The 27,693-nt window shown below is 43.8% G+C and overlaps 1 protein-coding gene and 1 pseudogene across 6 annotated transcripts in view; one reads left to right on the top strand and one right to left on the bottom strand.

Moving 5' to 3' along the window:
* Positions 1–22,192, bottom strand: part of FAM184A (family with sequence similarity 184 member A) — a 300,376-nt gene extending 278,184 nt beyond the window's left edge. For all 6 annotated transcript variants that reach the window (XM_077487031.1, XM_077487035.1, XM_077487036.1 and 3 more), the window contains exon 1: positions 22,086–22,192. The gene's annotated coding sequence lies outside the window, so the exon portion shown is untranslated. The remainder of the gene's footprint in view (positions 1–22,085) is intronic.
* LOC143990604 (U2 spliceosomal RNA) lies at positions 16,815–16,919 on the top strand (annotated as a pseudogene).
* Positions 22,193–27,693: the final 5,501 nt, after the last annotated feature.

Below are 27,693 nucleotides of genomic sequence, written 5' to 3'. Positions count from 1 at the left end.
AATAGAGTGCTTTTATCAAACATCATGATCACAAACATAGCCACATTTCTCCTTACTGTACAAAGAAATTGTAAAATGTATGTACTCAATTTTCTCCTCACTGTGCAAAGAAATTGTAAAATGTATGTATGTCAAGTGTTCATTTATTATTGAATTACTAAAAATCAAAACACATCTTGGAGAGGGTTCATAAACTGTTGCCCACAATTGCCCAGGGTCTTCGTTAGAAATGATGAGGCCCCGTACAGCCTACCTGACAGGGTACCTACAAGCACCTTTACAGGCTACCTGACAGCACCCCCATTTTTAAAGTAGTGCTGCTTGTACCCCACTATAGGCAGCCTTGCTACCCCCAAACACCACCCCTACTCTGCTGCCCTAGGCTCTGGCACACCAGTCATGTATCTTTAGGATAAATACAGGTATGGCCATGTGGTAGTTGAGTAACAGTGGTATAACAGTGGTATAATGCATAACAGCTGAAAGGTGTCCAAAATGACAAGCTGAAGGTGTGAGCCTCTTGGCCTGGCATAGCAGACATATAGTAAGCTTGAAAAAAGCACGCATTGGCGGAACACATCCTAACAGTGAAACCAAAGGGCTGTGTGAGCGCTGTTGCTTGCAGAGGATGAGGGCTATGGGCCGGTGGAGGAGGGGATGAGGGTTGTGAACCAGAGGAGGAAGAGGTTAGGGCTGTGGACCAAAGGAGGAGGATATGCTGGCTCTGGACCAAAGGAGGAAGAGATTAGGACTGTGGACAAGAGAAGGTGAAGGCTGTGGACCAAAGAAGGAGAGGGATGAGGACTCTGAATCAGGGCTCTGTTTCTGGCAGCAGTCAAAAGGTTGCAGTGTTCCCCACTTGCTTCCTTGTTTAAATGCACAAAGCCCCATCTGCTAACCACCCTGTATCTTACCTCCCTGTGTCCAGGGTCCCAAAAGGTGGTCCCAATCCCTGAAGATGCCTCTGCTGTGTGCAAAGAATGTAAGTATCCAGGAGAAAGAGGGAGATGTATAGGGCATGTATAGGGAGGAGATTAGACATCCAGCTGGGGCTCTAAAAGACCCCCCCCCCCACCCCGCTGAGTCAATGAAGTTCAGACCAGGTACTGGGTGACTGGCTGTACCCCTCTATCGGGAGACTGCCCTGTGCTGCCACTGGCACTTCTGGTCAGTCCACACATTATGACCCCTTTCTAGAGGGTACGTGGAATGGGTAAGAACTGATTTCCAAGCATACTCTTACAGCCATATTGTACAGTGCATCCGGAAAGTACAGTATTCACATTGCTTCACTTTTTACACATTTTATGTTACAGCCTTATTCCAAACTGGATTAAATTCATTATTTTCCTTACAATTATACAAACAATGCCCCATAATGACAATGTGAAAAAAGTTTGTTTGAAATATTTTCAAATGTATTAAAAATAAAAAACAAAACAAGATGTGTCTACAACTAGATTGGAGCCCACCTGCGGTAAATTCAATTGATTGGACATGATTTGGAAAGGCACACACCTGTCTATATAAGGTTCCACAGTTAACAGTGCATCAGAACACAAACCAAACCATGAAAGTCCAAGGCACAGATCTTGAGAAGGATACAGAAAAATTTCTGCAGCATTGGAGGTCCCAATGAGCACAGTGAGCATCTGTAAATGGAAGAAGTTTGCAACCACCAGAACTTTTCCTAGATCAGGCCGCTTGGCCAAAAACTGAGCGATCGGGGGGAGAAGGGTCTTAGTCAGGGAGGCGACCAAGTACCGATGATCACTCTGACAGAGCTTCAGCGTTTCTTTCTGGAGAAAGGAGAACCTTTCAGAAGAACAACCATCACTGCAGCGGCCAGACGGAAGCCACTTCTCAGTAAAAGTCACATGACCTGCTTGGAGTTTGCCAAAAGGCACCTGAAGGACTCTCAGACCATTAGAAACAAAGTTCTCTGGTCTGATGAAACAAAGATTGAACTCTTTGGCCTAAATGGCAAGCGTCATGTTTGGAAGAAACCAGGCTCCGCTCATCACCCGGTCAATACCATCCCTACAGAGATACATGGTGGTGGCAGCATCATGCTGTTGGGATGTTTTTCAGCGGCAAGAACTAGGAGACTAGTCAGGATGGAGGGAAAGATGCAGCAATGTACAGAGACATCCCTGATGAAAACCTGCTCCATAGCTCTCTGGACCTCAGACTCGGTCGAAGGTTCATCTTCCAACAGGACAACAACCCTAAGCACACAGCTAGGATAACAAATTAGTGGCTATGGGACAACTCTGTGAATATCCTTGAGTGGCCAAGCCAGAGCCCAGACTTGAACCCGATTGAAGATCTCTGGAGAGATCTGAAAATGGATGTGCATCGACACTCCCCATCCAACCCGATGAAGCTTGAGAGATCTTGCAAAGAAGAATGGGAGAAACTGCCCAAAAAGAGGTGTGCCAAGCATGTAGCATCATACTCAAAAAAGACTTGAGGCTGTAATTGGTGCCAAAGGTGCTTCAACAAAGTATTGAACAAAGGCTGTGAATACTTATGAAGACCTGATTTTTGTTTTTTTTATTTTTTATACATTTGTAAAGATTTCAAACAAACTTCTCTCGTTGTCATTATGGGGCAATGTTTATAGAATTTTGAGGAAGATAATGAATTGAATCCATTTTGGAATAATGCTGTAACATAACAAAATGTTAAAAAGGTGAAGCAATGTGAATATTTTCCAGATGCACTGTAAATGAACACTGGGGCGGGAGCGGTGTCAGTGGTAAAACGGCTATATTTTTAGCGCCGCTTTACCATCGTTTTAGCGGCGATATTTGGCCACGAAAGGGTTAAAACCACTGCAAAGTGCTGCTATAGCCGCACTGCCCCATTGTTTTCAATGGGCAGTAGCGGTGAAAGATCTCATGAAAACCTATTTCCATTAAAATCAATGAATGCTTTCACACTGAGGCAGTGCACTGGCAGGGCGGTGAAAAAACACCCCTCTCGATTGAAATGAACGGAAATCTCTTCAAAAGCACTCAGTGTTTTACTGGCAGTTTAGAAGTGCCTCAGTGTGAAAGAGGCATAAATGTACCTATCATTGAATTCTAAATGATCCTAAAAGCTTTTTTAACTGATGTGAAACTGTTGATGTTCACACATGCCCAAAGCAGATTGACATAGGCCTTAATTTTACTTTCTTCTGATCTGTATTTGATCTGTTTTTAAAATGGGGTTTGCAGTTCCATATTTTCTACTGTTACAGTGCTGCAAAACCGCATCGTATTTGGACCAGCACACAGACAAACAGTTTCCTGATTTTAGTCCGTCGGATAGATTTGAAACATGTTCTTTTTCCAGGTCCGTTGGATTTTTTTTTCTAAAAACTTTCAGACTAGCACACACACGATCGGATTGTCTGACGGACTAATCCCTTTCAGACCTAGTCTGCCGGAAAGTACGGTCATGTGTACGCGGCATAAGACCCTTTTCACACTGAGGCGCTTTTCAGGGCCTGGAATGCTCACGAAAACCTATTTCCATTAAAATCAATGAACGCTTTCACACTGGTGCAGTGCACTGTCAGGGTTGTGAAAAAACACCCCTCTCCATTGAAATTCATGGAAAGCTTTTCAAAAGCGCCTTCAAAGCTCTTCAAAAGCTCCTTCAAATCTCTTCAAAAGCGCCTAAAAAGCTCTTCAAAAGTGCTCAGTGTTTTACTGCCAGTTTAGAAGAGCCTCAGTGTGAAAGAAGCCTAAACCAGTGTTTCTCAACCTTTTTACCTTGGAGGAACCCCTGGCAAAAAGTTTGAGATCTCGAGGAACCCCTGAAATAATGTTCACATCTACAGCTCATGGAACATTGGTATGATGTAAAAATTATTTGTAGAAATAGCATTAAATAAAAGATTAAATATTAAAGCGTACCTATTTAATGTGAAACGTGTGCCTTCTTTTCCTGCAGAGCTGATGCATTCAGGGGAGATTACATGGGGCAGAGCACATGACAGGGGACATTACACGGGACAGGGGACATGACAGGGGACATCACATGGGGCAGGACACATTACATGGGACAGAGCAAATTACATGGGGCAGGACACATTACATGGGACACGGGACATCACACGGGGCAGGGGACATGGCACATTACATAGGGCAGAGCACATTACAGGTGACATTACTTGGGACACATTACATGGGGCAGGAGACATTACATGGGGCAGGACACGTTACATGGGGCAGGACACGTTACATGGGGCAGAGCACATTACATGGACAGGCACATGACAGGGGACATTACATGGGACAGGGCACCTTACATGGGGCAGAGCACATTACAAGGGACAGAGGACATTACATGGGGCAGGACACATTACATGGTGCAGAGCACATTACATGGGGCAGGGCACATGACAGGGAACACTACATGGGACAGGTGACATTACATGGAGCAGAGCACATTACATGGGACAGGGCACATGACATGGGTAATTACATTGGGCAGAGCACATGACAGGGGAAATTTCATGGGACCGGGAACATGACAGAGGACATTACATGGGACAGTGGACATTAAATGGGACAAAGCACATTACATGGAATAGGGGACATTACATGGGAAAGGGGACATTACATGGGGCAGAGCACATGGGAAAGGGGACATTACATGGGGCAGAGCACATTACATGGGACAGGGCACTTGACAGGGGTCCTTACATGGTGCAGAGCACATTACATGGAACAGGCCACATGACAGGGGTACATGGGACATGGGACGGGGTACATTACATGGGGTAGGGGACATGACAGGGGACATTACATGGGACCGACTGTTGGGCACATTGTGGGGGGACACAGCTGGGCACACTTCAGTACTTGCTCTCTTCTTCTGGCTTTAGAGCTCATTTCATATCTCCTCCAGTGGCGCGCTGTTCCCCCTTGGACCCTCCTCCTCCCATCCTGTCCACCCCAGATGATGTCACATACAACCACTCGGGAAGGATGGGAGGGGAGGAGGGGCCTGCGGGGAACAGCACGCTACAGCCAATAGGGTGCCAGCCGCTCCTATGCCTATCTCTGCTTTTGTCTGCGATCCTCCTGTCAGCTGCCTGCGACTGACAGTCAGATCGACACGGAAACCCTGGGGACCTCTCGCAGAATCCTAGGGTTCCGTGGAACCCCGGTTGAGAACCACTGCCTTAAACCCTGAAAGTTAGGTGAAGTTTACACTATTACTGTATTAAAGCGGTGTTAAACTCAAAACAAAAATATATTATATTGCAGCTTACCAATTCTTACACATGGTGGTTGCATCAGTTTCCTTTTTTAAGCTTTTTTTCTTTAACTTTGGAGTGTTGAGATAAACAATTTACTTAGCAGGGGTGTCTGACAATGGTCAGTTTTTATTAATTTATGTAAAGCCTTTATCCCCAAAAAAGTTTCTGTATCCGACTAACCACTTAAAGAGGAAGTAAACCCTGAGTTTCCCTGCAAAGGTAAAGCATAATGGGCTACTATGCATCACATAGTAGCCCATTATGTGTCACTTACCTGACACAGGAGCCAGCGATGTCACCGCGGTCCCCTCTTCCACGGAGCGTCCATCTTCTTTCCGGTTATCGTGGCTCCGGCACTGTGATTGTCCGGAGCCGCAATGACGTTATTCCCACACATGCACATGGGAGCCTCCACTAACAGCATATCGCCGTTAGCAGCGCCATGCTCAGTGCGCCTGTGCGCCACTGTCTATGGCGCATGCGCCATAGACAGCGGTGCCTGTCTTTTTGAAAATATCTCCTAAACCGTGTAGGTTTAGGAGATATTTCTTGGACCTACAGGTAAGCCTTAATCTAGGCTTACCTGTAGGTCAAAGTGGTCTGTAAGGGTTTACAACCACTTTAACCACTTGCAGACCGGACCATTTTGCTGGTCAAAGACCAGACCACTTTTTGCGATTCGGCACTGCGTCGCTTTAACCGACAATTGCGCGGTCGTGCGACGTGGCTCCCAAACAAAATTGACGTCCTTTTTTCCCCACAAATAGAGCTTTCTTTTGGTGCTATTTGTTCACCCCTGCGGTTTTTATTTTTTGCGCTATAAACAAAAATAGAGCGATAATTTTGAAAAAAACGCATTATTTTTTACTTTTTGTTATAATAAATATCCCCCAAAAATATATAAAAAAACATTTTTTTCCCTTTAGTTTAGGCCAATACGTATTCTTATACATATTTTTGGTAAAAAAAAAACGCAATAAGCGATTATTGATTGGTTTGCGCAAAAGTTATAGCGTTTACAAAATAGTGATAGTTTTATAGCATTTTTATTAATAATTTTTTATTATTTTTTTTTTTTTTACTAGTAATGGCGGCGATCAGCGATTTTTATTGTGACTGCGACATTGTGGGGGACCCATCGGACATTTTTGACACATTTTTGGGACCATTGTCATTTATACAGTAATCACTGCTATATAAATGCAGTGATTCCTGTGTAAATGACACTGGCAGTGAAGGGGTTAACCAGGGGGTGGCAGTGTAGGGGTTAAGTGTTCCTAGGGGTGTGTTACTAAATGTGGAGGGGTTGGGCTTTCATTTAGTGAACACTGGTCTCTGCTCCAATCACATGGAGCAGAGATCAGCGTCACTAGTTGCTAGGCAGAATGGAGAAATGCTGTTTACACGGCATTTCCTCCATTCGGCCGCTCCGTGAGACGATCGCGGGGATGCCCGCGGCGATCGAGTCCGCGGGTCCCGCGACCGGACTCACGAGGGTCCCAACCAGCGCAGGAGCGCGCCGCTGGCGGTGCGCTCCCGATGGCAGGGCGGCATTGAATATTGGACGTACCTGTACGCCAATATGCCTGCCATTCTGTCGACGTACATCGTCGTGCGCTGGTCAGGAAGTGGTTAAGGACCAGAAGATTTTCCCCCTTAAGGACCAGGCCATTTTTTTTGCGATACGGCACTGCCTGTGCTTTAACTGCCAATTCTGACGTCATGCGACGCTGTACTCAAACAAAATTGATGTCCTTATTTTCCCACAAATAGAGTTTTCTTTTGGTGGTATTTGATTACCTCTGCGGTTTTTATTTTTTGCACTATAAACAAAAAAAGAGCGGCAATTTTGAAAATAAAAGCAATATTTTTTACTTTTTACAAAAAAAAAAAAAAAAACTTAGGCTGATATATATTCATCTACATATTTTTTGTAAAAAAAATAAAGAAAATCACAAGAAGCGTATATTGGTTACAGCATCTACAAAATAGGGAATAGATTTATGGCATTTTTATTATTTTTTTTTTTTACTTGAAATGGCAGTGATCTGCAATTTTTAGTGGGACTGCGACATTGCAGCGGACACCTAACTGACATTTTTGACACTTATTTGGGAACCAGTGACATTATTACAGCAATCAGTGCTAAAAATTTGCACTGTTATTGTACTAACACTGGCAGGGAAGGGGTTAACATCAGGGGTGATTAAGGGGTTAAATATGTTCCCTGCAGGTGTGTTCTAACTCTATGGGGCATGGGCTGCCTGGGGAAACACATAGATTAGCAGAAAGATAGGATCTGTGTGATTTTTCCTGTCAGAACGGAGATTTAACTTGTTTACACAAGCAGATCCCCATTCTGCCCCATTCTGCACTGATTGCAGGTGGCAGCGGACATCGAGTCTGCCCCGCCGCTGATTGGCTTTCCCACTGGCCAGTGGACGCCCACAAACTATAGTTCCCGAGCCCACGTACAATGATGGCGATTTGTGGAAACAAGCCGACGCAGTACAATGGCGGCGGCTGATCGGCAAGTGGTTAGAAAGTGTTGGAGTTAAGCTTTAATTGTTAGTCAAGTCCATCTACACCTACATAAAGATGGGGACTGTGATGTAAAAAAGGGGATGTAATGTGAAGGGAGGTCTAGAAAGGATGTAAAGGAGGAGACTGATCTGAAAGAGGGAACTGAGGGACACTGATGTAAAGGGGGTTCTATCTTGTAAAAGGGGGGCTAGGATGTGAAAAGGGGAGTGAGGGCACTGATATAAAGGCTCATTCACACTTGTGCAGATATCTGTTTTTCTGCACAAAAAAAAAAAAACACAGGTCACTGCAAGGGCACTGTAACAGTGCCCCTGGTTGCTGAGCAGTGTGGTGTGAAAAAATGCATACTGTGTACATTTTTCTGCAACTTGAGGCTCTGTGTAGCTGTGGTGCATAAAAATGAATTCATTGCACTGCCACTTCCTGGACCTCACAGTAACAGGTCCCCATGCTATAGAACCCTGCATTTTACCATAAGGGTCAAGGTGATCAAGTCCTAAAGGGGGGGGGGGGGGGGGCTGATGTCTACAAAAAGCTAGGATGTGAAGAATCTAAGGCCCCTTTGTTTTGATGGACTCTGCTTGCTCAGCAGGGATCACTCCATTGAGCCGGCGGATGACAGGTCTGTCTCTGCTCACTGTGCAGGGACAGACCTGTCAGAGCTTTGTGCTCCTCTATAGGGGATTGTATGAAAACTGACCACCTGTTTGTTTTCATCCGATCCGATCCTCTAGACGGATGGAAAATAGGGTTTCCATCCACCTGGATTCAGCGGATCAGTGACGGATGTCACAGCTGACATCCGTCACTCCATAGACCTGCATGGAGCGTCCGTTCAGGTCCGCATGTGTGAAAGGGGCCTCAGTCATCACACAAACATGAGACCCTGAACCTCCACTGTAAGAAAATTTTGCTGATTGGACCTCCGTGAATTTTAATTTTAATTCAGTATCCCTGATATACAAAAACATCTGGGTAACAATGGAACTGGAAAGATAAAAACACTAATGGCTCATACACATGATCAGACTTTCCGACAACAAAACCGTGGAATTTGGTTCGAAGGGTGTTGGCTCCAACTTGTCTTGCATAAACACGGTCACACAAATGTTGGGCAACAATTACGGATGTAGTGACGTACAAGACGTACGACGAGCCAATATTAAAAGGGAGTTCAATAGTCGTGCGCCACCCTTAGGGCTCCTTCTGCTAATCTCGTGTTTATCTCATGTTAGTAGAAGTTTGGTGAGTGACGACTTGTGCTTTTCAGTTCATTTTTGCTTTTCAGGTTTTGCTTGTTGGTTCGTATCTGTTTTTCAGTACATGCTTGTCAGGTCCTTTCTGGTTTTCAGTGCCTTCTTTTTATAGTTCACTTCTAATTTTCAGTGTGTGTTTGTCCGGTCGTTTCTGATTTTCAAGTCGTGCTTGTCAGGTCCTTTCAGATTTTCAGTGCATTCTGTTAGTTCGTTCTGAGCAGTCGTTCGTTTACTAGCCATGTTGTGTTCTCACCGGAGAGATCGTGCTGTTGTTGGGCTTGGAGTTATTGCTTTAACCCAAGTCCAGTCCATGAACCAAGAATTGGTTGCTTAATCGTGACCAATTCTATCATATGCCTTTGCTGCGGGAGCTCCAGGAGAATAACCCTGATGATTTCAAGAATTATTTCCGGATGACGGACTCCGTCTTTCACCGTCTATTGACTTTCCTGTCCCCTTATATTACGAAAGAGGACACCCGCATGAGGCAAGCCATCTCTCCCGAGCAAAGGCTCATCGCCACCTTGCGGTACTTGGTGATGGGGGGAAATCTCCCGGACCTGAAGTTCAGGACTGCGATCTCCCTCCAGGCTCTGGGAACCATTATTCCAGAGACCTGTTCTGCCATAATTCAAGTCCTGCAGAAGGACTATATTAAGGCAAGTTTTATCCTTTAACATCACATTCTATGTATTTAATGTTTGCTAATGTATTAATTTCTTCATTCCACAATTACCATGGTTGTAATATGCTGTGAATGTCCTCTTTGTCCTCATGCATGCTGTAAGCTTTCAATGCTCCTTTTTGTCCTTCATGCATATTTGCCTTCACTAACCTCCCCAGCATGCTATCCTGGGCCCATACACACCTAGCCTAGTAACTTAATTTATTTTGTCAGCTCCATTGTAGTGCTTACCCTAAACACCCCCTAAAATGTGTTGAAATGTTATTGTTGTCCTTAAATTCAGTGCAAGAGGATTTTTTTTGGGGGCCCAAATTCATTTTGAACCCTCCCCCCCCCCCCCCCCCCCCAACGACTAAGTCCACCGATACCAATACTCTATCTAGTGACTTTGCCAAACCCATACACATTATACCTACCTCTTTTGTGGTCATATTTACGGATGAATTCACCAAAGCATGTAGTGCAAGTGACTGCCTGAATACTTTCAAATGTTACTGTTTAAAGTTTTGTTCTCCTATTATCTTGATAGGTAATTGCAAAATGTAAAAATGTGCTTTAATTTGGACAGTGTGTATTCATATTTTTGGATTATGACACTTCTTACCTGTCCAATAGTGTAAGTAAGGAGGGGCTGGCCAAGGTAACACACATTATTTATGCATTCAGCTCTCAATGAAGTGGAGAGGGTTACCTGTCCAAAACATCTACCCATTCACCACACCATAAAATTTTTCCAATGAGCCACCAGAGAGGGTGAGGAATTTGATAAGTTGACCTTATACTTTTTATCTTTAAATACTCATTTCAATAAATGTTATACTTATATTGGCCAGGAATGTTTGTGTCTAATCTACTTGCAATGTTATGTGCAAAAGTACTCATTTTTTTTCTTGTTTGGCTCCACAGTTTCCTTCCAACCCACAGGAAAGGCAGACTGTGGCTTCCCAGTTTCTCCACCAGTGGGACTTTCCCAATTCTGGTGGTGCTATCGATAGGAAGCACATCAGGATGATCCCACCACCCAATACGGGGTCGTACTACTATAATTACAAGGGGTTTAGTAGTATAGTGATGTTGGCGGTGGGAACAGGCAATTATGAATTCATCTACCTGGACATTGGGAAGAATGGCTGTAACTCTGACAATCTACAAAATGGCACCTTGGGGTTGCCACCTCTGGAGGAAAATGTTGAGGGCCTCAATTTCATGTTTGTGGCGGATGAAGCCTTTGCTCTGGGGGAACATCTGATGAGGCCATTCCCCATGAGGAACATGACCCCAGAGCAGAGGGTTTTTAATTACCAGCTGGCACATGCCAAAAGAGTGGTGAAGAATGCCTTTGTCATAATGGTCAGCCGGTTCAGGCTCTTTCTTATGTCCATCAACCTGGCCAAATACAAACTTAACCACGTTGTGTTGAGCTGCTGCATTCTACACAACTACCTTCAAAAGAATGCAGCCAGCTATCTGGCCAAAGTTGCGACTGAGGCTGACTTTTCATCAGAACAGGGGCAAAACAGGCGTCTTTAAAAACAAAACATATACATCCACAACTCAGAAACTTACAAAGTTTGACTTTGCTAAAGTGAAGGCCATATGAGATAGTATGTCAAAACTGTGTTGATCTTGCCTTCATCAGATGGGGTCATCTCAACCCTCTAAAAGCCAAATTTTGAAGATGCACACAAATTAGGACTCAGAATTTGGATTTCTATCATGAGCCCATGCCTAAAATGTGTGTCTTTTCCATATATCTATTTTGCTAAAGCCACAAAACACACAGTGTGTTAACATGTGCTATCTCCCATCATGGGATATCAATGTATGCGTTTTGTGGGTGCAACCCTCTTCCTCCAAACTATAGTAGGTGAGAGGAAGGGGTTGCACTCCGAAATACATTCAATGATCCCTTATTATGGGAGCTAGCACATGTTGACACACTGGGGCTTATTTCAGAAAGTACAGTCCACTTTTGCAGTCCAAGTGCAATGCAGGTGCATCATGGTGTGCAAAGTGGTTTTACCTTTTTGAAATAAGCCCAGTGTGTCAACATGTGCTAGATCCCAACATGGGGGATCAATGGATGTGTTTCAGGGGTGCAACCCCTTCCTCTCACCTACTTTAGTTTGGAGGAAGGGGTTGCACCCACAAAATGCGTACATTGATATCCCATGATGGGAGATAGCACATGTTAACACACTGTGTGCATCTTCAAAATTTGGCTTTGCAATTCATTTAAAACTGTAAAAACACGTACAACATAACGACAACTTTAAAGTGTTTTTTTTTTTGTTTAGATTTTGCTTAAAATATCTATGATGTTGCTTGGTCTTTTTTGAACATCATGGATGTTTTGTTTCATCTTTTCCAAATCACGATTGCATACCATGATCTCACTGATCAGCTGCTGAAGTGAGTTTCTTCTTCTACAACATCCACATCACCTAAAAAAACACAAAAAAACACACCAAGTATTATAAATATGCAGGCATCCACCTATTACCTGAAACTGTGGTATCAGACACTGACCTGTTGTCAGCCACTTCACCCAGCACTTCCTGAACATCTGCATCCACATCTTCCTGGTGTGTGGCGAGTTCCCTTTCTTCATTTTGTGTGGGGTTACTGGTGTCCTCAGATGTCCTCATTCTTTTCTCCCCTATGTGAATACAAAAAAGGTATACTTAGCAGACAGATATGTTAGGCTAGAAATAGTAATATGAAACATTGCTTGGAAGTGTCTTCCAATTGTCTGTTTTGGCAGTTACAAGCTGAATACATGATTTTTCCCCTTTCAAAAGCTGGAATACTTACCTGTTTTGTGCAAGTTTCACACATGGAGAGGACCCTAGTATCCACTGGAGCACCTGCATGGGACACCATAACAAGGGTGTTATGGTGTCCCACACTAATGCTCTTGCGTCCTGATGTGTAAACAGTTGCTGAGTGTCCTCTTCTGACATTAAATAAAGTTGGCATTTCATTATAGTTTCAAACACATCTAGACCATATTGTAATAAACTTATTTTAATCAAAATAGGCATCAACAAATGTAGATAACCTGCATCTGCCAAAAACGACATATTAGTGGTCGAAATGAACAATGTTTAATAGGAGCAATTCCTGTGTCCACGAACCTCAAATTTGGCATTTTAAACTGTACAACAGTAAAGAAAAGCACATGAACCAGCATGAAAGTACTACTACTACTACTACTACTACTAATAATAATAATAATAATAATAATAATAGGAAAACACACGACAAATACTTACTTTTTAACAGCACTTTCCTGATCTTTCTATACTGATCTTGCTCCCTGAATTTCAGGTCTGACAAGCGTTTCCTAAATTGATCCTTGGATCGTCATACCCCAAAATTCCTGTGCAGACTTCTGACAACTTTAGCCATGATCTTGGCCTTTCTCACATTAGGGTTTCTGTACGGCCTATGATTCTCATCAGTCTATCCACTTTAATATGTCCACCAGCTCCACCATCTCTTCAAAGGACATATTTGAGGCCTTATATCTCCTCCTGGATGTGGACGTTTCTTGCTCGGGCTTTCGTCGTTGTTGATAAGAAGCACACACCTGCTGTGTCTCCTCCATGTGCTCTCCCACTGCCCGGAAAGAGAAGAGGCGGGGAATACACTAGAAAGAAGAATGGGGTGGAGTTTCACGCATGTACAGTGCATATAAAGCATAACACGTGGGCGATGTAATGGATGTACGTACGATCTGTGAGTGGAGGACGGAGGATCGTTATCGTCGATTGTTTAACCACTTCCCGACCGGCGCATAACGATGTACATTGGCAGAATGCCATGGGCAGGCAAATTGGCGTAAGGTACGTCCACTTGAAATTGCCGCCGTGCCATTGGGTGCACGCCGCCGCCGGCGCGCGCATCGGTCGGCATCCACGTGAGTCCGGTCACAGGTTCCGCGGACTCGATCACCGCGGGGATACTCGCAATCGTTTCACGGGGAGGCTGAACGGGGAGATGCGGCAGTAAACAGCATCTCCCCATTGTGCCTAGCAACAAGTGACACTGATCTCTGCTTCCTGTGATTGGTGTTCACTAACACACAGCCACGCCCCCCACAATTAGTAAAATGCCCCTAAGACACACTTAACCCCTACACTGCCACCTCCTGGTTAACCCCTTCACTGTCAGTGTCATTTACACAGGAATACGTGCATTTGTATAGCACTGATTGCTGTATAAATGACAATGGTCCTAAAAATGTGTGAAAAGTGTCAGATGTGTCTGCCATAATGTCGCAGTCACAATAAAAATCGCTGATCACCGCCAGTACTAGTAAAAAAAAATTATTAATAAAAAAAAAAAAAAAAATGCCATAAAACTATCCCCCATTTTGTAAACGCTATAAATTTTGCGCAAACCAATCAATAAACACTTATTGAGATTTTTTTTTTTACCAAAAATATGTAGAAGAATACGTATCGGCCTAAACTGAGGAAATTTTTTTTTATATATATATATATATATTTTTGAGGATATTTATTATAGCAAAAAGTTTAAAATAATGCGTTTTTTTCACAATTGTCACTCATTTTTTGTTTATAGCGCAAAAAATTAAAACCGCAGGGGTGATCAAATACCACCAATAGAAAGCTCTATTTGTGGGAAAAAAAGGGCGTCAATTTTGTTTGGGAGCCACGTCGCACGTGTAATTGTCAGTTAAAGCAACGCAGTGCCGAATCGCAAAAAGTGGTCTGGTCTTAAGCCAGCAAAATGGTCCGGTCTGAAAGTGGTTAAACGAAGGTACAATTGTAAATTGGGGCATCAGTGGTTATTGGCCTATACTGCTTATAGATTGAAGCCTATATTGGGACAAGATGATGAGAGTTTAGCGTGACATCAGGGTTTTTTTTTGTGTTGTGTCTTGCAGATAAAATGGTTGATAAATTTACGGTCCCAGATTTCCTGCCTGACTTTATCAAAAAATACAGGGAGCTGCCATGTCTCTGGCAAGTAAAATGTAAGGACTAGTCAAACAAGATAAAGAGGAAGGGAGCGATGGAGAAACTGTTGGATTGTATCCCACGGCAGACATCAATTATTTGAAGCTCAAAATTGGTAGCCTGAGAAGCACATATAATATAGGGAGCGAAAGAAAGTCCAAGATTTCCAGAGATGACGCATATGTCCCCAGGCTCTGGTACTATCACAGCCTGCATTTTTTTGTCCGATCAGACCGAACCCAGGCCATCCCTCGCAACACTTCCTTCAACATCAGCTGAGGCTCTTGAGGTTCAACTTGGGCTTTCCACCCAGGAAGAAGATGTGGAGGAGCCCAGCTTGACCCAGGTATAGCATTGTTGAACCTATTTTTTGTGAAAAATTGAATGATGTTAACTAGTTGTTATTGATCACAAATTTCTGATTTAACAAAGTGGCTTACATATCAATAGATAGTAGTAGCCAAAAATGATTGGGACAAGAATGAAAAATGCTGGTATCAGAATGATAGTCTTTTCTATTTGTTATGATTCAATTTGCAACAGTCACAAGCTCAAAATTGTGTGTGATTGATGACTAAAAACCTAAAACTATGTACCATTTTCATACACAGGAACGTCTCAGCCTCAGCTAAGAGGAGGCCTTGCCAAGCAGCCCGAACGAATCCGAAACGCAGGTTCCTCCAAGGGGACGAGGGGTGAACTCACCCGTCAAACACACCTTTGTGATTTGGACAATGCTCCTCCATCATCTCCACCAACAACACAGCCACCCCACCCACCACAGCAGCATGGACGGAAGTCTGGAAGGAAGTGTCGAGAGTGATGGCCTGGGTTCGGTGTGGTCTGGCAAAAAAACGCAATGTTGGAAGACCACAGCCTCGGGACATATATGTCATCTGCTGCTGCTTCCGATCTCTCGGAGTCCTGGACCGTATTGTTCTGCCTATTAAATGGACTCCTCAGGTTACCAATTTGGACAGTCAAATAATTGATGTCTGCCCTGGGGTACAAAGGCTTCACCAATTCCAACTGTTTCTGCATTGTTGCCTTCCTCTTAATTTTTTATGACCTTGTGCCCCCTATTAAATTAAAACATTTTGTTTTGACAAATACTTGGCTATGTGTTTTACTTCAAAAAAGGACGGTTTGTTTGTGAGTAGGCAGGTACATTTCAAAAATACAATGTCAAATTAACAAGGAACAGCAACAGAGGTTAAAAAATACAGGATAATAATAGTGTTGTGGTAACTGGACACACAAAATAAAAAAAAAAATTATAAAAAAAAAATATATATATTATTCTGGAGATCACTAGAAATAAAAAGAAAACATTAAATATTATTCTGGAGATCACTAGAAAAAAAAAAAACACAGAAAAATAAATATTATTCTGGTGATCACTAGAAAAAAAAACACAAAAAATAAAATATTATTCTGGAGATCACTAGAAAAAGAAAAACAAATAAGTTTGTCATAACTCTGTGAATATCAGCAGCAAAGCAGCTTCATTATTATACCATTAAAAGAAGAAGCAAATGCACTTCATTGAGAGATTTCATAATTTGACGCGTCACGAATGTGATATCTCCATTACGAACGCTAGTTTTACAAGACGAAGCACTTCCGGCTCGTCCTTGATTCCTAGCATGTGTGTTTGTACTTTTGACTTTTGTCCGACGGACTTGTTTACACACAATCGGAAAGTCAGACAAAACACATTTGTTGGTGGAAAATTTGGGAACATGCTAGCCAACATTTGTTGGCAGAAAGTCCGACAACAAATGTCCGATGGAGCATACACACGGTCGAACTTACCGCCAACAAGCTCATATCCAACATTTCCCGTTGGAAAATCCGATCGTGTCTACGCGGCATAAGAAAGTAAATTTTCCAAGGCTTAGGGCTGCCCCCCAAGCTGTATTGGGGAATATTTTTACTGAAGAACACAAAATGGAAATGTTTAAAATTCACTGCATGTAAACACACTGCAAAATATATTTCAATGGGGAATGTGTTTAAAAGGCTAAATAAAACATATGAGGCTCACACCCAAAGTTATAAAAAAAATAATAAAGAAAGAATAAGCTTCTCTGCCTTTTGGCTAAGATCAAGTGTAGTATCTGTTCTTATCAGTTGCCAGAGGAGGCACTGTGCTACTCCCATTGGGGAGGGCAGGCAAATTCAATGGTGCCATTGCACCTGGAAGGGCGGTTTAGAGACGCCGAGAAGGCCGGCCCATGGTTGAGTCTGAGCAGTCCGGAAGGGTACTCCTGGTGAGGATAAGTGCTGCATTGGGTCTGGCTAGAGGGTCGGGTCCCTGGTCTTCTGGCCTAGATTGGCGTAGTTCTAGCTCTGGACAGCTTTTCGGGAGAGAACACCTGCACCTCCTTCTGAGGGGGGGGAGGAGCGGTTAGTACTTTCCAAATGTAATTAAGTAGGAGTGATGGGAGCGAGGGTTGAGCCTGATGGTAAAGGGCTCTCCCCAAGTTGCCAGAACTTCAGGCCTTCCTGCCAGGACGGCAATTTGCGTAGCCAATCCATGTTGCCGCAGTATAACCGTGGCGGCTGGTTGGCATGCGGTTGAGGTGCTCCTTGGATTTTTAGCTTCTCTATGTGGCTAGGCTCGAAAACGTTCTCACACATGTGGTATCACTGTACTCAGAAGGAGTAGTATAATGTGTTTTGGGGCGTAATTGTAAGTATGCCCTTGCTGTGTGTCTAGAAATTTCTTATTAACCACTTGCCGACTGCCGGACGTCAAATGACGGCCAGGCGGCACACCTATTCTGGCGGGAGAGCGTCATATGACGTCCTCCCATTTAAACTGGGAATGTGCATGATCCTGCGCACGCATCCCTGTTTATTTGGTGGTGGCGTGTCACAGAGACACCGCTCACCACCGAGGGGTTGAACAGCCATTGGGTATGGCTGTTTACCATGTGATTGGCCGTGATGAAGTCACGGCCGATCACAGATGGTTCCACCCCCACTGTGCACGGCGCGTGCACGTAGGTGGAGGCGTGTTTCCAGGAACACTGCTCGTCACCGACGCTGGTAAACAGCCATTGGCCGGCTGTTTACCCACGTGATCGGCTGTGAACGTTTCACAGTCGATCACTAAATGTAAACAAACCGCAGTAACGAGATGTTACCGGGTTCTCCTCCTCACACACCGATCGTGTGTGAGGAGGAGATTGTGGTAACATCTCGTTACCGCTTACAGTGTATACCAATCACACTGATTTCCCCCCCCAATAAATAGGAACTGTCACCACCCATCATAGTACCTGTCACTCACAGTCCATCAGAGTACCCGAGTACCTGTCACAGTCCATCAAAGTACCCGAGTACCTGTCACAGTCCATCAAAGTACCCGAGTACCTGTCACAGTCCATCCGAGTAACAGTCACAACCCATCAAAGTACCCAAGTACCTGTCCCAGCCCATCAGAGTACCCGAGTACCTGTCCCTGTCCATCACTGTACCCGAGTACATGTCCCAGTCCATCTGAGTACCCGAGTACCTGTCCCAGTCCATCTGAGTACCTGAATACCTGTCACAGTTCACCCGAGTACCTGTCACAGTCCATCAGAGTACACGAGTACCTGTCACCAGGCCATCAGAGTACACGACTACCTGTTACCAGGCCATCAGAGTACTCAAGTACCTGTCACCAGCCCATCAGAGTACCAGAGTACCTATCTGCAGCCCATCAGAGTACCCGAGTACCTATTTGCAGGCCATGCCTCATAGAATATACATTGGGGTGCTTGCTTTCCAAAATGGGGTCATTTTGTGTTTAATTCCATTGTCCTGGTGCTCCAGGACCTTCAAAAGTGTGATAGGTAGGAATGAAATGAGATATGTCATTTATGCTCCTAGAACGCCTGAAAGTACTATTTCAATGTTTGGCCTCTCTATGTGACCAGGCTGTGTAAAAGTCCTACACATGTGGTATCGCCATACTCGGGAGGAGTAGCAAAATGTGTTTTGGGGTGTAATTTTTGCTATATACATGCTATGTGTTAGAAATATCTTATAAATTGACAACTTTGTGTAAAAAAAAATGCGTTTTAATTTTTTTCCACATTTTCCAAAAACTTCTGGAAAAAAATTAACTATTCAAAAGACTCATTATGCCTCACAGATTATACGCTGGGGTGTTTGCTTTCCAAAATGGGGTCACTTTATGGGCAATTCCATTGTTCTGGTACTTCAGGGCCTTAAAAAGTGTAATAGGTGGCTGTGAAATGAGGTGTGTCATTTTTGCTCGTAGAACGCCTGAAGGTAATACTTCAATGTTGGTGCTCTGTATGTGGCCAGGCTGTGTAAAAGTCTCACGCATGTGGTATCACCATACTCGGGAAGAGTAGCAGAATGTATTTTGGGGTGTAATTTGTTGTATGCATATGCTGTGTGTGAGAAATAACCTGATAATATGATATGACAATTTTGTAGAAAAAAATAATAATAAAAAAAAAAATCTTCATATTTCAAAGAATTGTGGGAAAAAAAGACAACTTAAAAAAACTCACCATGCTACTTACTTAATACCTTGGAATGTCTACTTTCTAAAAAGGGGTCATTTGGGGGGTATTTGTACTTTCCTGAGTTGTTAGTGTCTCAAGAAATGAGATACACCAGATGAACTGAAGGCCTGATCAGATGTGATCCATTTTCAGTGATTAGCACCATAGTTTGTAGACTTTATAATTTTCACAAAGACCAAATAATATATACTAATGTGGGTTATTTTTACCAAAGATATGTAGCAGTATAAATTTTGGCCAACATTTATGAAGAAAAATTACTAATTAGCAAATTTTTATGACAGAAACAAAGAAAAGGGCATTTTTTTTCACAAAATTCACGTTTTTTTATTTATTTATAGCACAAAAAATAAAAAACCCACTAGTGATTAAATACCACTAAAAGAAAGCTCTAATTGTGTGGAAAAAAGGACGCAAGTTTCATATGGGTACAGTGTTGCATGACTGAGTAATTGTCATTCAAACTGTGAGAGCGCTGAAAGCTGAAAATTGGTCTGGTCAGGAAGGGGGTGCAAGTGCACTGTATTGAGGTGGCTAATTGACAACTTTGTGTAAAAAAAATGTTTTCATATTCTAATCACATTTTCCAAAAACTTTTGGCTAAAAAAATGACATTTCCAAAAGACTCCCTATGCCTCTTACAAAATACCTTTTTGTGTCGTTTTTTTTTAAAGTGTGGTCAATATGTTGGCGTTTCCACTGTCCTGGTGCTCCAGGGCCTCCATAAATGTGATAGGTAGTCAGGAAATTAGATGTGTAATTTATGCCCATAGAAAGTCTTAAAGTGCTCCTTGGATTTTGGGCCTCTCTATATGGCTAGACCATCCTTTCTCAACAGGGGTGCCATCTGAGGTTGACAAGGGCGCCACAGCATTCTGCTTGGGAAAAGCTGGTTAGTTCCTGCCTCCTCCGCATCAGCACAGTAGGAGCTTGATAAGGACAAAGCAGGGAAGGGGGCAGCACTATGGAGTGCAGTACCCAGCAGTGTGGGTGAAGGTACAGTACTGCTATTTTTAAAATGGCTATATGTTTGTATATATATATATATATATATATATATATATATATATATATATATATATATATATATATGTGTGTGTGTGTGTGTGTGTATGTATGTACGAATATACGTGTTTGTGTATGTACTTTATGTATGTATGTACTACATGTATGTGTGTGTACATTACTTTTAATCTTGACCACTAATCTTGTACAAACAGAACTGCTTTTTTAGGGCTTTTTCACAATACCAGCTGAGAATGTGGATCCTGTGAAAAGCAATCCATGCTCAGATCGCTTTTCAGTGGCATTTGCCATATGGTGAAGAGGCAAAACCACCTGTTTTAACCACTTTAAGACCGCCCACCACACATATACTACAGCAAGGCAGCTCTATTGCATGAAACAACGTACCTGTACGTCATTTTATGCAATAGATACTGTTTTTTACATGCTGTCTCCAGTCAGTGTCCCTGCTTACCATCATATCCTTCATCAATAAGGCTGTACTGCACTGGTGACATTATGTTAAAAAAAAAAATTATAAAGAAACAAAGAAAAAACACATTTTATTCATTGTCTTTTTTTTTTTTTTTTTTTTTTTTATTTAGCAAAAAATAAAAATAAAAGAGTAGTGAATAAATACCATTAAAAGAAACTCTATTTGTGTGAACAAAATTATAAAAACTTCAAGTGTCGCTGTCTCCATAAGGGTGCACAGGCGCCGCCCCCTCTCTCCAGCCACCCCCTCTATGACCAATGGATAGATTCATGCATTGCAAGAATCTATCCATGGCTGCCGCTGCCACCCCCTCTATTCAGGCACCCAGCGCCTGAATTACAGCGGCGCAGAGGTGTATTTTTGAAGCACCCGATTAGAGCCATAGGTTCTAATAGGTGTCATAAATGGTGACCTGTGAGTGACAGGTTTAGCGTTCGCAGTTCACCCAGGTGTGTTAGAAAAGCTAATGAATATTCGCTTTCCTAACACTGAACCGCCTCTCCACCAATCAGGTGTTCGGGTCTGTTACCCATAACCTGATTGGCTGGCACTGTGATTGACAGGCACATGGGAGCATTTGATGGGCACAATGGGAGCATATGATGGCACAGTGGCAGCATTTGATGGGCACAGTGGCAGCGTTTGATGGGCACAGTGGCAGCGTTTGATGGGCACAGTGGCAGCGTTTGATGGGCACAGTGGCAGTGTTTGATGGGCACAGTGACAGCATTTGATGGGCACAGTGGCTGTGTTTGATTGGCAGTGGTGGCAATTGATGGGTACAGCGGCGGGAAGGCGGCAATGGATGGGCACAGTAGCTGCGTTTGATGACACAGTGAGGATGCAATTGTTTTTTTGTTTTTTTTCAGAATTTTTCAGTTTGTTTGCACCCCCAACAAAATTTCAGCACCAGAGGCCACTGCCAACTTCATTTGGGTACAGTGTGACATCGCTGAAAGCTGAAAATTGGCCTGGGCAGGAAGGGGGTAAAAGTGACCAGTAGTGAAGTGGTTAATTTGTAATCTGGTTGTCATTATAATTAGTGACGTTGCTTGAATTGAGTGTGCAGTTACAGTGACAATAGTAAAATGGTGTAGCATTAACCCAGGAACCGCAGTCTGTACGTTCTTCTCACTGTTGTTATGTAAACACGAGTCCGCTGTATAGAGAAGCTACATTGTGGCTGTAGCAGCATAAAACACAATGACACACCAATGTACGAGCCATCCTAAGTATTGGGGAGCACGGCGGCCCCTCACACACACACCTCACACATTCATACAAGCGCGGCTTCATTGTACCTGGCGGGGTTCTTGTGCTGTCCTGTTGCTAGGGGCTTCGCTTCGGTTGCCAAGCAAAGTTCGGAACCACCTGCCTTACGTCACGCCGTCCAGCGTTTCCTAAGGCCCCGCCCACTTGTTACTGGGGCACCAGACCTGCAGTGTATAGTTGTGGGAGGTGTTGTGAAACGTTATGAAGTAGTGAAGTGCGAGCGGGCGGCTGTGGGCTGTACTGCAGTGTAATGCTCTTTGCAGGGAACGTGTCAGTGAAATGTTATTAATGTAGCACAAAGTGATTGGAAGAGCACTGCTATTTTACTGGGGTGTCCTTGGTCTAAGCGCAGTGTACTGAGTAGCGTCAAAGGCAACAAAGGGAATTTTTAACTTGCATTGACTAGACACAAAACAGATTTTTTTATTTTTTTTGTACAAAGGTGAGAACATTTTGGAGTCACCAGACAGGATGGAAAGCAAACCACACTGGGCAGGGCATATTTAAAGAGGAAGTAAACCCTGATTATGTGTCACTTACCTGACACAGCTGTCCCCTGTAGCACGGAGCATCCATCTTCTTCCGGGTATCGCTGCTCCGGCCACTCACAGTGCCAGAGCAGCGATGACGTCACTCCCGCACATGGGAGCCGCCACTAACGGCATATCGCTGTTATCAGCGGCATGCTCAGTGCGCCTGCGCACCGTAGACATTGGTGACTGTCTTTTTGTAAATATCTGCTAAACTGTGTAGGTTTAGGAGATATTTCTTGGACCTACAGGTAAGCCTGAAAGCGGAGGTCCACCCTAAAGTGGAGCTTCCGCTCATTGGAACCCTCCCTCCCTCTGGCGCCACAATTGGCACCTTTCAGGGGGGAGGAGGGTGCAGATACCTGTACAGTACAGGTATCTGCACCCACTTCCGGCGTAGATTCTGCAGAAGGTATGCCCCTTTCCGCAGAATCTACGCCCCTTTCCGAAAGTCCCCCGCTGTCTGCTGGGAAACACACGGATCCCAGAGACAGAGGGGACCATCCTTATTGTGCAGCGCAACTCCTGCATGCGCAGTAGGGAACCGGGAAATGAAGCCGCAAGGCTCCACTTCCTGATTCCCATAGCCAAGATGGCGGCGGCAGCACCCAAGAGACGATCGAGAGATCGGCTTCGGGTGCCGACATCGCGGGCGCGCTGGGCGGGTAAGTGTCATTATTTTAAAAGTCAGCAGCTGCAGTATTTGTAGCTGCTGGCTTTTAAAAAAAAAAAAAAAAAACGTCGGACTCCCGCTTTAATCTAGGCTTATCTGTAGGTCAAAGTGGTTTGTAAAGGTTTACAACAGGGGTGCCCAACCAGTGGCCCGCGGAGCCTTCTGATGTGGCCCGTGACCTCCTGCTTTGGGATAGCAGGTTCTCAAGACCAGATCATCAGCTGCCGACCCACCATCCCAGAACATCAATGTTTTAAATGAAGCCAGTGGTAGAGGAAGCAAGTGGCTGCGGAGGGAGCAGAGCAGCCTTTGCAGATGCTTCCTGTATAGAGCCGGCTCCTGTCCCAAGCAGAGTGATACCAAATGCATTCTGCCTTGGACAGCAACAGCCAGCGATACCTGAATGGAAGACTGTTATTAAAGGTAAGTTTATTACTAAAACAGTGTATATATGGGCATATCTGTTCTGCAGTGGTTACTGGGCTGCATTCAAACTGATCCGCAGGTGCAGCGCATTGCACCTTCTGGTTACCTTCACTGAGTCATAGACTTCTGGTATTACCTGCGGGTTTGGTGCGCTTTCAGAAAGTGCACCACACCTGCATGATATAATAGGCATCAATGGCAAAGTGCAGCTAACCTGCAGGAAATCCACAGGTGCACTGTACTGCACCCGCAGTACAGGTAAACTGCCGCACATCAGTGTGAAAGCAGCCTTAGGCCCCTTTCACATGATCGGTTCAACCCACGTGGACCCTCCGTTCACCTCTATGGAGTGGCAGATGTAAACGGACTTGTGTCCATTTGCACCCACCTACCTCCAATCCGATCCACTAAAAAAAAAAAAACAGAAAGGGAACCGTCCCCTTACATCTGGTTGGATCGGATAGGGGGACCCACAGAGTAGAGTGGGCTGTGTCCATGTCCGCTCTGCATATACAGAGCGGACACAGATCTGTCTTCTGTCCGCTCCACTTATTATGGCCCATGACTAGTTACCAAGTCGCTTAAGTGGCCCTCAAAAGGTTGGGCACCCCTGGTTTACAACCACTTTAACCAACTCAATACAGGGCACTTGCTGCCTAGACCAATTTTCAGCTTTCAGCACTCTCACACTTTGTCATGACAATTACTCAGTCACGCAACACTATACCCATATGAAATTTGCGTCCTTTTTTCCACACAAATAGAGCTTTCTTTTGGTGGTATTTAGCGAGTTTTTTATTTTTTATGCTATAAATAAAAAAAAATTACGTAAATTTTGTGAAAAAAATGCATTTTTCTTTGTTTCTGTCATAAAAATGTGCTAATTAGTAATTTTTCTTCCTAAAAATTTGCTAATTAGTAATTTTTTTTCCTAAATTTTGCCCAAAATTTATACTGCTACATATCTTTGGTAAAAATAACCCACATTAGTGTATATTATTTTGTCTTTGTGAAAGTTATAGAGTCTACAAACTATGGTGCCAATCACTGAAAATTGATCACATCTGACCAGGCCTTCAGTACATCAGGTGAATCTCATTTCTTGAGACACTAACAAGTCAGGAAAGTACAAATACCCCCCAAATGACCCCTTTTTATAAAGTAGACATTCCAAGGTATTAAACAAATAGCATGGAGAGTTTTTTTTAAGTTGTGATTTTTTTCCCACAATTCTTTGAAAAATTAAGATTTTTTTTTCTTATTACAAAATTGTCATATTATCAGGTTATTTCTCACACACAGCATATACATAGAACAAATTACACCCCAAAATACATTCTGCTACTCTTCCCGAGTATGGCAATACCACATGTGTGAGACTTTTACACAGCATGGCCACATACAAAGGCCCAACATTGAAGTAGCACCTTCAGGCGTTCTACGAGCATAAATGAAACATTTCATTTCTCAGTCACCTATTACACTTTTGAAGGCCCTGGAGCACCAGGACAATGGAATTGCCCAGTTAACATGGGGGAAAGCTAACACCCCAACATATAATCTATAATGCATAATGAGACCTTTGAATGGTTAATTCTTTTCCAGAAGCTTTTGGAAAATGTGGTAAAAAAAAATTAAAACGCATTTTATTTTTTATTTTTTACTAGGGCTGTTACTGATTAAAATTTTCCTGTTCGATTAATCGATTTTTTTTTTTAATCGATTAATCGACTAATTTCGATTAATTATAATGCGTATACAGTTTTTACAATTTTTTTTATTAAACTTTAAGAAAAACGTAGAAAGTTAGTTTAACTTTAACTGTAATGTCCACATCTCCCCCATACTGTACGGTCCACATTTCCCCCACATCTCCCCCCATGCTGTATTGTCCACATCTCCCCCCCATAAAGTACTGCCCACATCTCCCCCCCATAAAGTACTGCCCACATCTCCCCCCCCCCATAAAGTACTGCCCACATCTCCCCCCATAAAGTACTGCCCACATCTCCTCACATCTCCCCCATACCTTAATATTCATTATTGTCTGCTCTGTCTGGAATAGACAGCAGGCAGACCCGTCCGTCCTCAGAGTAGACACAAGCAGGCGGGCGATGATGACGCCAGCGCGCGCGTCTAGGCCACCGACGGGTGGACCAAGATGGCCGCGGCTCCGGAGCTAGGCCAAAGCCGCGGCCTTTCCTATGGGCGAGACTGCGGAGCTCACTCCGCGGATCGTCCTCGATCAAAATTATTTTGATCGATCAAAGAAATTAACGATTAATCGAACAATTAATCGTTAATTTCCGCAGCCCTATTTTTTACACAAAGTTGTCAATTTAAAAGATATTTCTAACACATATCATGTATATAGCAAAAATGACACCCCAAAATACATTCTGCTACTTTTCCCGAGTATGGCGATACCACATGTGTGAGACTTTTATACAGCCTGGCCACATACAAAGGCCCAACATTGAAGTAGCACCTTCAGGCTTTCTAGGAGCATAAATGACACATCTCATTTCATTCCTACCTATCACACTTTTGAAGGTCCTTGAGCACCAGGACAGTGGAATTACCCATAATATTACACCATTTTGAAAAGAAAACACCCCAACGTATATTCTATGAGGCATGGGTTGCCAATAAGTACTCGGGTACTCTGATTGGCTTCAGATAGGTAGTTGAGTACTCTGATGGGCTGGAGACAGGTACTTGGGTAACTTGATGAGCTACAGACAGGTACTCAGGTACTCTGATGGGCTGGTGACAGGTACTCGGTTACTCTGATGGCCTGGTGACAAGTATTCAGGTATTCTGATGGGCTGGTGACTGGTATTTGGGTACTCTGAAGGCGATGACAGGTACTCAGTACTCATATGAACTGTGACAGGTACTCAGATGAACTGTGACAGGTACGCGGGTACTCAGATGAACTGTGACAGGTACTCGGGTACTCAGATGAACTGTGACAGACACTCTGGTACTCAGGTGAGCTGTGACAGGTACTCTGGTACTCATACGGACTGTGACAGGCACTCAGGTACTCATATGGACTGTGACAGGCACTCATATGGACTGTGACAGGTACTCGGGTACTCAGATGAATTGTGACAGGTACTCAAGTACTTGGGTACTCGGATGAACTGTGACAGGTACTTTGATGGGTGGTGACAGGTACTTTGATGGGTGGTGACGGGTCCTCTTTATTGGGGGGGGGGGGCAATCAGTGTGGTTGGTGTACACTGTAAGCGGTAACAAGATGTTACCGCAATCTCCTTCTCACACATGATCGGTGTGTGAGGAGGAGAACCCGGTAACCTCTTTTTTACCGCTCTATATTTACATTTAGTGATCACGTGGTAAACCTCCGCTGGCCAACAGCTGTTTACCATGCAAAGTGGGGCGGTACCATCTGTGATAAGTTGTGATTTCATCATTGCTGATCATTTGGTAAACAGCCATGCCCAATGGCTGTTCACCCCCCTCAGTGGTGCAGTGGCAAGCGGTGTCTCTGTGACACGCCACCATTGAAGGTACAGGGCTGTGCAAACACGATCGCGTGCATGCCCTGTTTAAATGGACGGATGTCATATGACGCCTGCCCAGAACAAGAGCCGCTCCGCCTGGCCATCCACAATAGATCTATAGATATCTTTTGTGAAAAAAGTGACGTAAAATGAACTGTTTCCACCTGAATTCCGGGTTGGCCGGTGAATGGGGGAATTACGGGCGCTGCAGAAGTGGTGGGCTCCCAATTAGTATTGGCAAAGGAAGGGCACTATGGGCTCGACAGACCTGTCTTTGTCTTCTTGGTGGCTGTGGGACATTACTTGTGCTAGCCACTGCACCAGCTTGAACTGCTCTTATGGGACTCACCACATCACCACGTGATACTGCAGTGCTGGTAAGTCTACAACCAGGATGTACTAGGTCGCTAGTGCTTGACAGTTCACCAGAAGGATGAGCGGCACTAGTACTGACTCTGCTCCATACAAGAGCCCT

Source organism: Lithobates pipiens, unplaced genomic scaffold (assembly GCF_037356315.1).
Source record: "Lithobates pipiens isolate NorthernLeopardFrog02 unplaced genomic scaffold, aLitPip1_a1.2 Scaffold_18, whole genome shotgun sequence".
Taxonomy (NCBI): Eukaryota; Metazoa; Chordata; class Amphibia; order Anura; family Ranidae; genus Lithobates; species Lithobates pipiens.
This window is presented reverse-complemented; position numbering and strand designations above follow the sequence as displayed.